We start from the raw sequence: 8,267 nt of genomic DNA on the forward strand, positions 1-8,267 counted from the left end.
AAAAAGTTCATCCTGACCTGAAAAACTTTTCACAGATCCTTATTAACACACTCAAGAGAAATTAAAAAAAAGCTAATGATTTGAAGAAAAGAAACTTAATTTCGTCGTTTCACTTTCGCCTTAGCAAAATATTCTTCTTATCCTTTCCGTATTATTATTCTGAAGTTCCGATTCACATTTATCTGGTATTCATAACGCTTTTAAATAACCCAATATGTCAGCCTCTGTGATAGGAAGTAAAACCTACCCTCGTTCGAACGGACCCAACTTTTATGAAGTATGAATACATGTTAACATATTGAGCACAAAATATGTTATGCTAACTAAAAACCTCATTTTTCCGGTCAATTTCTTTAATTTTGACAATAGTACAATTGGTTCTAGACGTTCTACAGAAAGAACAAAAAGGGATATTGACTTGATGCTTTCAAAAAACGTCACACATAGGACAACAGATGAATAATTATGTCAGATTCACCCAAATCCCTAGGAACGTTTTGGAATACAGTAGACTCTCTCTCAATCGGGCATATGGGGCAAAATGTCATCCAAATTATCGATAGATTTGGGCGTCAAAATAATTGTAAATTCCACAAAAAGTTTTTAATTGTAAAGAATCATGATAAAATAAGAGGAACTACAGCCGAATTTGAGCAAATTTGCTTCACAATTAAACGTGAAAATTGTCAACAAAATTTTGCACCCTATTGAAAAAGAGCCGATTGAACGAGAAGCTACCATATCTCCATAATTTTTTTTGACTCAGATTGGGTTCAAATTTCGGTATTGTGAAGCGGTCTTTACATTAGACATTTAGCCCTCGGATTTCAGACCTAAGCCTTATGCCCTAGACACACTTACGACTAAAGTCCAGAGACGACTAAGCTCGTTCATAGCCAAGTCAGTTCCTGACACACCACGAACGAGGCTTAACATTTTCTGGTACTCATAAAACATAACTTTCGTGGGTTTTTATGCAGATATTTCCACTGAATTGCACTAATACTCTTCTGAAAATGAAACTATTTGTAAATTCATGTCTCAGTATACGTGCAATAATTATTGTTAATTACAATTATTTGTGAAGTGGAAGCTAACTCGCGACTTAAGCCAATTTAGGCGATTCTAGTGAATAATTCTTGTTGTTATGCGTGAATTGTGAAGTAAATTGAAAAGTAGTTTCATTTTCAATGGACTACTATAGTGCATTTCAGTTGAAATATCTGCATAAAAACCCACGAAAGTTATGTTTTGTGGATACCAGTGAAGGCTAAGCCTCATTTGTAATGTGTCAGGAACTGACTTGGCTATGAACGAGCTTAATCGTCTCTGGACTTTAGTCGTAAGTGTGTCCAGGACATTATGCCCTCTAGACACATTTACGACTTAAGCCGAGATACAACTTAGTGGAAAATTATAGAAATGTAGTTTAATAATTATTTCGAATAAAATTACGCTAAGCCACCTGTCGGCTAATCCTCAGGTCTGTCGAGGCCTTTAACCATATGACTTTACATCTTTAGATTCTTATCATTAAAGAGTTTTGCAAAATTTGGACTTAAGATTGGATTATTAAGAACAAATAATTAATTACATTTTGAAAAACCAATAAAATTAATTGCTATTTAGGATTTTGAGACCTTCGGGAACTGCGCTAAACCTCTAGTCTACTCTAAACCTCTAACAACCGCTTAAAGGTCTATATCCTTTAATCAACAAGCAATTGCACTAAATTTTCAAATGGTAAATATTAAAATGAAATGTTAAATGTAAGCAATACAATACTAAGTTAAGATTTCTTCAAAAATATTGCTTATTGTAAAGTTATATCAGTTAGGCCATAACATTAAGCTTGATACGGACTTTCTTCAGGTTTAAGACTTAGACTTAACTTCTGTAGTTTCTTATCAAATCGAAATTTTTATGAAAACTTTAACTTAGAATTGGAAGGGCAATTTATTCATTAAATTTTCAAAAAGCAATATTGCTGTTTACTATTTAAGATTTTGAGATATTAAAAAAAATCATTTAAACTACCACTCTGAAATCCGTATTAGATCTGAAGTATAAATATACGGCGTAGATTTTTTTCTTGTTCCTTCAGACATCCGCCCTCCGCTCACCTGAGATGTTAGAATGATCAAATGATACTTCATTTGATCATTCAAGAAGCAAAAGAAAGGTCTCGTGAAATGTTACAGGTCTTCAGAACCAGAACATCGTAACTAATCAGAGTTAGGAGTTTTGAGGACAAAATAATTTGTTTTTGAAATTTTCTGGTTGACATTTCGAAAACCTCATTTACGATTTTCGATGACACTCCGGTATGTTGTAGTTGGGAATAAGACCCGCAAGGCATTTCCAATAGTAATTCGATAACGCTACTCAGTTTTTTATTAGGCCCTCTATACATTGGGAGCAATTTTCGTCAGACTGATTTTCTTTGAAAGAATTATGATGTTCCCACCTAGAGCAGTGTATTTCTTTCAAAAAAGCAACTTTTGACAAAAATTTGATCCCAATATGTGAAGACACCTCTTTATCTTCAGTAGTTATAAAACAATTTCGACGAACTTTTTTTCTATTGTTGATTTAACTCGGAGAGCTTTTATAAAATTCAGAATGTGTACGAAATCAATTTTGAGCTACATTTTGGATATAAAAAATTGTATCGAGTCAATTTGAGATGAATTTTCCCGACGCGGTTTTTCCTATTTTTTCTCAGTTGCGAACACCTCTGATTACAAATATTCCGAAACTCCCTAAAAAGAAGCTCAGGTATTATAAGCTTTTCTAGGCTTATCACAGATTTTACCGGAGCGTAGGTTTATTTTCAATTTTTTCACGAGGTGTAAAACATTAAGCATTATCCACATGTAAATCCCATAAAGTATTTAAAGTCTCATCGTGAGTTTTTATTGGTTAAAGCTGTAAATGCTTTTAGCACAGCCAATTAGAGAACGCGATGTGAATAACATATTTAATGCGATTTAATATTTTATTACTTGTAGATCGAAAATTATCAACATGTTATTAAATCCCATTCTATGGCTAATTAGGAAACACCATGGGAGTAAAACCATTTTATGAAGTTAAATTATTTATTTACTTCCAGATAATACTTTAAAATTAAATTAAATTATAAAAATAAAGGCAAAGTAGCTTCGCAGGATACTTAAACAGATATTTTTATATAATTTGGCTATATTATTTCATAAATGTTCATAAGAAAAATAAATTATCATATTGTTTTAATCAATTAATTTAAAAAAATCAAAGTTAGACGTATATGAACGAAATATTTTCTGAGATATACTCTTCCAAACATTTGCAAACTGGTTTTAAAATTCAATATAAAATTGATATAAGCTAAAAATAAGATATGGGGCATCTCTTGGAGATATAAAATCAATATCTTTTACCGTTTGACCTTCAGAATTGATAAAACTAATGCTGATATTCCAATGAAAAATGAAAAGAGGAAATCTTTATCTTGGGAATTCTTTTAGTCGCAGGACTGTTCTCAACTGCTTCTTCATTCTCGACTTTTTTTGGTGTTGGTTCCTGTTTCGACTGTTTTCCCCAGTCCTTGCCGTGTTCTAAAACCACCAAACATTTGTGACAGGAATCACCACATAAAGAAAAGTCGATAATGGAGAAGCACTCGAGAACAGTAAAGTGCTAAAAAATGTACAGGGGAAAAATTGCCCCTTTTCAAGTTTTTCTTAGCGCTTTACTGTTCTCAAATTCTTCTGCACTATAGAGTTTTCTTTGTGTTGGTTCCTGTCACGACTCTTTACCTCCAGTCCTCTCCATGTTTTAAAATCACCAAACAGTCGTGACAGGAACGAAGCCAAAGAAAAGTCGATAATGCAGAAGCACTCGAGAACAGTTAAGTTCTAAAATATATACAAGCGAAAAATTGCCCCTTTTTATATTTTTCTTAGCGCTTTACTGTTCTCAATTTCTTCTGCATATTCGACTGTTCTTTGTGTTGGATCACCACCCTTTTCCTATGGTTTGCTCCGTGTTCTAAAACTACCAAACAGTCGTGTCAGTAACCGGGACAAAGTAAAGTCGATTGTGTAGAAGCGCTTGAGAACAGTAAATTGCAAAAAAATGTTAACTTTTCATTGGAATAACCCCGTTACGTTACCCCTGATACCAAACTCCAAAATTGCTTAATAAAATTTATAGTCATATTCGTGTTTTTCATAAAGATACCACAATGGGAGTTTGCTTTCTTAACTCCAAGTGGTTTTCCAAAAATGTTGTTATTTGAAGGCATTTGATCTGGAATGAGCTGTCGGAGCCGTCGAAATATTGTTGAAATTCTTTGTTTTTAAAACGTAATCTCTAAACAAAATATGCTGAAAAAAAACTTTACCTATTTTTATTACAAAAATGAGAAGACAAACAAAAGAAAATTGAAGAAGTACAATTGAATGGAATCTTGAAAGCTCAAGTATTGTTGCAAAAGTTAAATTCCGCCTTTTCTTGCATGAGATTAAATAAAAGCGCAAAAAAAGAAAGACAATAATTATATAACAATACTAACTATAAATGGCCAGAACATTAACCCCAATATTAAATTCTATGAGAAGAGGTAGACACAGAATTTCTTGTTACCATTTAAACCGCGTTAGAATTAATTTCTCTCATTAAAAATGTACATACAAAATGCGGAGCTTTTTGGTTGAAAATGAAACACGCGAAATAATCCGATTATGTGATAAAAGAACTTTCTGTGAGAGGACACATTGAGATAACTTTTTGAATATAAAATATAAATTTATAAGCAAAAAATTCAAATTCTCTCTTCAACTTTGGCACTCTCACTAATTTTAAGTGACCTACATTAAGAGCAAATCTAATAAGAGAGACTTGACCAAGGCCCAGAAATTTCACAAAGGATCTTTTTTGCGAAAGAAATCACTTTTTTTAACCAATTGCATTTCACTGAAGAAATCATTCATTGAGTGTTCACTCATTAATAGTAATTTTTCTTTAATGGGAGGAAAGTGTTTATTTTTTATTGATTTTTAAACCACTCACTCAGCGTAAATTCGACCTTTCTTGAAATTTTATTTATTTTGTTGCTCGAACTATAAAAGAGAGCTATAGGGGCTATAGGTATTCTCTCGTTTTTCAATTTATTATTGGGCTAGAGTTAAAACATGAAATATCGCGGTTTTAGTGATCCCTTCCCCGTAAGTAGGATGTCTCTTAATTTTTATCTCCATCCCCTTCCTTCTTCTCCAAAATCATATTTTTTGGATGTTCGTAAAAGCAGCTCCAGTGATTTCTTTCATTTTGGTTGAAGTTCAACCAAGCAAATAACATTTTCTGCATACTCAACACCTCACAGAAAAATTCTAATTTTGATTTTTTTTTAATATCAAAGATAAACCATTTTGAAGGCTTGATGTCTCAATCGTTTCGTTGAATTTTAATTAAATGGAAAGGTTTTGGAATTTCTGTCCCGATTGCATTGGATCCTAATCAGTAAAATATCGGTAAGGTATCCAATTTATTTATAATGTCATTTATACGGTGGCAGCCAAAATTTCGAAAGCCAAAATTCCGAATAGTCAAATTTCTGAAAGGGACGAAGCAGAGGATGTGTGAAATAATTTCCCAAAATACAGAAAATTTCCCTTTGCCTACAGAAAGCGCAGGTCCAATCGTGGGAGTAGCTATGACGCTTTTAAGTATTCGAGATCTTTTCGGTTTTCGGTTCGATTTCGGTTTTCGGAATTTTTCTTTCGCGACTTTGACTTTCTAAGATTTTTACCCAGATCTTTGTAATATTTCTTTTTGATTTGTCCAAAGTCTTATTATTGAGATATAAGCCAAACAGTAAAGGATACTGATTTCCGGTCTTCAGAGACCTCCCAGATAAATTGATCTTCAGATCGAAATTCCCACATGTATTTCTCGAGGAATGAACAAATTCTTGAGATCGTGTCTTAAGGCTTCTATACACCAGATGCAATTAAAAAAAAAAAAGATGTTTTTTTTAAGAATATGTCCCCGGTCATTGTGAACAGAAACGTCATTTTTCTTAAAGGCATTATTTGACGAAAATTGTTTCTAATGTGTAGATGCCATTAAGAGTAAATATGCATCACATCGCTCCTTGGAAATTACAGGGTGCTAACTTTTTTTTTCGATTTTGAGATTTTAATACACTTTTTAGAGAATTTAATCAATTTCATATAATAAAAATCACTAAATTTCATTATTAGAAATATTTTCCAAACTGTTTTTTGATTGCTTACGTGACTTTTTTTTCAGTGCATAGCACAAAATAAGTCTATCGTTTATATTTTTGTAAGTCAAGGGGACAAGAAGGCATGAAGCATTTTTTTCTCAATATCGTCTTGTACAAATCTTATTCTGTGAAAAATAGTTTTGCTAAACGGCCAAATAGCTGTGTTTAATATTTTGTCAAAAGGATTTTATTTACCAGTTTGGCAAAAAATGTTCTCACATTTTATATGAAAAAACATCCTTTTGACAAACTTTTCAAATTAATTTGACAAAACTTTTTTCAGAGTAAATAAGACATTATAGGGTCGAATGAACACCTCTTCGACGGGGAACCCTTATTGACACTTTTGTCAAAATGTAGAAATTTATTTAATGTATCTACTAAAATGTAAGTAATATGTCGTTTTTTCATTAATTTATGATTTTCGATAAGGATAAGTGTTCAAATTCCGTATTTCAAATGGTATAGAGTAGGGTGTCAATAGGTCCTGACATGAGTTCTTAAAGTGTCAATAGGTGTTCCTTTCACCCTAGTACCATAATTCTTATAATCTGCTTATCGCGCTCTTCGTCCCGTCTCTTTGATTAATAAAATTAAAGCTGCGCACTCATAATGGGCCTGCCTAATAGTTTGTACTCTACAGGAATTTAAACACAAAATTCTCAAAATAAAATTTTAACGGTGGTGCATTGATTAAAAGATTTGTTAAAGTCTTGATTCTATAAGATAAGGTAACTACAAGAGGGGTAATCCGTTTCGGGGAACTTAAAGCAATCTGGCTAACGAACCCATGGCAGACCCGGAGACCTTACAGGAAACCCACGGGAAAACGGGATACTCATGGGGAACCTAGGGAGCCCACGGGGACCTCGGGGAACCTGTACAGTTTTCAAGGAACTCACTGGGAACTGATATATTTTTCTGGGAACCTGTGGAACCCATACGTTTTTCTGAGAACTCTCAGGAAACCCGGGGAATCCATACATTTTTCAGGAAACTCTCTGGGAATCTAGTGAACCCATACATTTTTCCGGGAACTGACGAAGAACCCGGGGATCCCATATATTTTTCAGGAAATGTCTGAGGAACCCACATAAATTTTTCAGGGAATCCAGGGAACCCATGCATTTTTCTCGGAACTCACGACGCAAGAAAAACGAGAAACCCATACATTTTTCAGGGAACCCTGGGAATCCATAATATATGTGTTAAGGAAACCTGAGGAACTCATAAATTTTTCAGAGAACTCACTGAGAACTCATATATTTTTCTGGAAACCTGTGGAACCCATGAATTTTTCAGGCAACCTGGGAAACCTATACATTTTTTTTAGGGAACTCTCTGGGAATTCGGGGTATCTAGTGAACCAATACATTTTACATTTTCAGGGAACTCTCAGGGAATCCGTAAAATGCAGGGAACTCACTGGAAAACCCTACATTTTTAGGGAACCCAGGAAACTGATACATTTTTCAGGGATCTGACGGAGAACTCATATATCGTTCTGGGATTCCGGGGAACCTATACATTTTTCATAGAACCTGGTAATATTTACAGGGCACATTAAGGATATTCACGGAAACCTCATGCAACTCTCGGAGAACTTAAGGCACCCATATATTTTTTCGGGGAACCAGGACCTTAAGCCACTCTAATTACTTATTAATAACCCCTTTGGTAACTTTTGTTCCTTGGGTAACTCAAACCGTGCAAACATACCTTCGATTTTTATTTAATGCTGACTACTTAGAGCTCAGACGAATAGAAAAAAAAAATAAGGAATTCCTTCAACAAAAGGACATAAATTGGCCCCTTGTAATTTCCAAGGAGCGACATTATTATCATAAACAAGCATAACAATTTTATTCTTAAACTTAGAACTTTTTTCAAATGTCCTTTTATTCCGAATAACAACATTCAAAATTTAAAATTCAAAATTTCTCTCTTACCGATTAGTGCGCCTCATACGGCTGATAGCAAAATTTCTAGTAGT

Source organism: Phlebotomus papatasi, chromosome 1 (assembly GCF_024763615.1).
Source record: "Phlebotomus papatasi isolate M1 chromosome 1, Ppap_2.1, whole genome shotgun sequence".
NCBI lineage: Eukaryota > Metazoa > Arthropoda > Insecta > Diptera > Psychodidae > Phlebotomus > Phlebotomus papatasi.